The sequence below is a fragment of the Cetorhinus maximus genome, chromosome 8 (genome assembly GCF_964194155.1).
Source record: "Cetorhinus maximus chromosome 8, sCetMax3.hap1.1, whole genome shotgun sequence".
Taxonomy (NCBI): Eukaryota; Metazoa; Chordata; class Chondrichthyes; order Lamniformes; family Cetorhinidae; genus Cetorhinus; species Cetorhinus maximus.
In genome coordinates this window covers 54,931,486-54,934,320 of record NC_135886.1, presented here as the reverse complement: position 1 = coordinate 54,934,320, position 2,835 = coordinate 54,931,486, and positions in this window count along the sequence as shown.

Genomic DNA, 2,835 nt, shown 5'->3' with positions numbered 1-2,835 from the left:
CAGTCTACCTCAGATTACTCTAGAAGGGCAAGGTATCTCAAAAACTTGAGCAACAGGTGAAGCTAGCTGTTTCATGCTGCTACTATGCTGTAGCAACACGAGTGGTATTCGCCACTAACAGGATGCTGCCGCCAAGCCAAAAAGACATTCTGCCTATTACACAAATGAGTAATGTGGTGTATGAATTTCAGTGCCAATGTGATGCTAGGTATGTCAGCTGTATGGCCCCAAGACTGGCTGATCATATCAAACAGCATATCCCAGCTGCTGTTTGTAATGGGCAGGGTACAGACCGTACCCAACCAGTCCATGCTTGCAAAACTCAAAACACCGCTAAGAATTATGCTGACAACCAATTTGAGATTGTCCGGGCTTGCCTTGTGATGCATTTTCATGTACTGGAACCTATATATTTAATACACAAAGCCCTGTTCTTTGTGCCTGTTTCAGCTAAACAAAAGTGACAGCCATTTGCTGACTTATTCCTCAGGGCGATGCCTTGACTAATCAGGGTTTAAACTTCAAACTATGCTTGGCAGTTAACTGTTAATCACCATCAGTGGTGCATACTCCATGGCAATGCCACTTGCCAACCAATGAGTGCTCTCTTCACATAGTACAAATTGTTGTTTTCCCCTTATTGGTATTCTTGTGTCCTGATGAGTGCCAGACAAAAAAAACTTTGCATATTGCTGAAAAAAAGACATGACAATGTATAGAATGAGTTAATTTATTTACTTTTATCAAGTTGGCTTACTTTTAGTTTTTATACCACCTAACTTGCTATATATCTTGATTAAATTAAATGTTTACCTGTAGACATGGCTCCTTGTCCTGTGAGGTGCACACATCCTTAGCATCACTCTTGACTGCACATTGGCTCCATTGTTCTGAAAGTCAAAATGTGTGAATCCTGTATGGAAACTGGCATGTACCATCTGGGGCAGCAGAGCCAACACTACACACTGCTTCCTCATCCTGGTCTACCCAACAGAGTATTGTTGCTTAACCTAACTTGGGAGCCAGCACACAAAAGTGATAGCTATCTGCCTCCACAAAGTTGATGATTATTTCTGGGACATTGAGACCAACACAGCTTGAGTGATTGCCTGTGTTAGCACACAACCTCCTGAAAGAACACCACCAGCTGACAGCTAATGCAACACTCCCATTGCTGCAGGACCCCAAAACAAACCTATGCGCTCATCTGAAATCCTGTAGTCCCTACCTAAGATGTTCCACACCCTAAAAGTGGACAGCCTCACCTCTGAATAGCACACCTCCAGGCTGACTGCAACTGAACTCACAAGTTTCAACCTTCTATGCAAAATCCAGACAACCCTCGACCCCTTGAAGATGGGCCAGGGAAGGTGTGGCTTCTTTCTGCATAGCGCAAATTGTGACTGAGTCCACCCCAAGTAACACCATCGTTCACTTACTGAAATTCTGCCTTGGGAGATCCATTCCTGGTGCCATCACAACCATTCACCAAGTCAGCTGAAACTATTCAATGGATTGTTAACTTCTTCCATCGAACTATAACTGCTCCCCCGCGCCCCCCCCCGCCGCCCCACCCTTCAGTACACAAACTCGCAGTCAGAGACGCTCTCTGCACTGCTCCTAGGCCTCACTCCTTATACTGCTTTCTTGTATTCTCTGGCCCACCCCACCTCTTACTAAGCATTTAATATTTACATACCAATAGAAATTTTTTTGGGGGTTCCCTTTTGTTATCTGCCATTCCATTATCATCCTCTTTGCCAGTTGTATTGTATTAATAATTTTGATCCCTCCCATTTATCCACAATAATTTGAGATTTTTTAAGCCTTGAACTTAAAGGTCACTCCTTATATTGATCACATTATGAAAGCAAGGTTGCGCACTAGCTTTTGTTCCAGCTGAACAGTTTTTATTTTATAAGGAACTTAACATTTATACTCAGGCAGCAGCACAGATATTACAAAGTTGAAGTATTCTTCCCTTTAGTACTGACACCTATGTGTAAAGAAGAAACAAGGATGAACAAAATTGTCTAAGGTGATCATTTCAACTACCTTACTTTATTATGCTCATCAAAAGATGAGCTGGGGAACAGAACTCTTTCCCCCTTTCAAGCACCCTGTAATAATATCAAGCAATCCTGCATATTTCCTAGTGCGGCCAGATTAAAACTATTCTACGTCAATCCCTAAATGACACCAGTGAGGTACTACTACTTCCATTTACCAACTGGAAACAATTTTCAGTTTGGGTTAGCATATATTTGGAAATGGATGGAAACTAACCAGTTTCACATAGGACCCTTAAAGCCAGAAAAGAGTTTGACGATGCTGGAATGGGTTAGATTTGTACCTAGGTCCCAGGGGCAAAAGCGCAGTAGCTAAGTCACTATGTTGCCCAGTTCACTGAATACTCACTGCCTATTTAAAAACTCAAATTTTAAATGAATAATAATCCAGGTCATTCCTCTTTTCTCTTGGGTAGTTCTAAATATGAATAACCAGCAGCCATGCCATGCCGCTAACTTCCTCAAAACTTGTAATTGTCCAATCAAAGCACCTCTCACTACACACAAGTTAAGCCCCAACTTGCAAAAAAACGAGCCATATGCCCCTTGCCCTTCACCAGCACCAGGTCCTTAATAAAAGACCTCTCCTGGTTATATCACGCAAAGAAGTGCTTTTCTGGTAGATTGGTTTCATGTGTAACCTACCCCCTGGGTAACCAAAGACAAAACTTCATACATTAGAATAGCAGTTAGGACTTCATTTTTTTATGAATATGGAAGAAACTCACCACCAATAATCACAAAACAGACTAATTAAAAGCTAGAA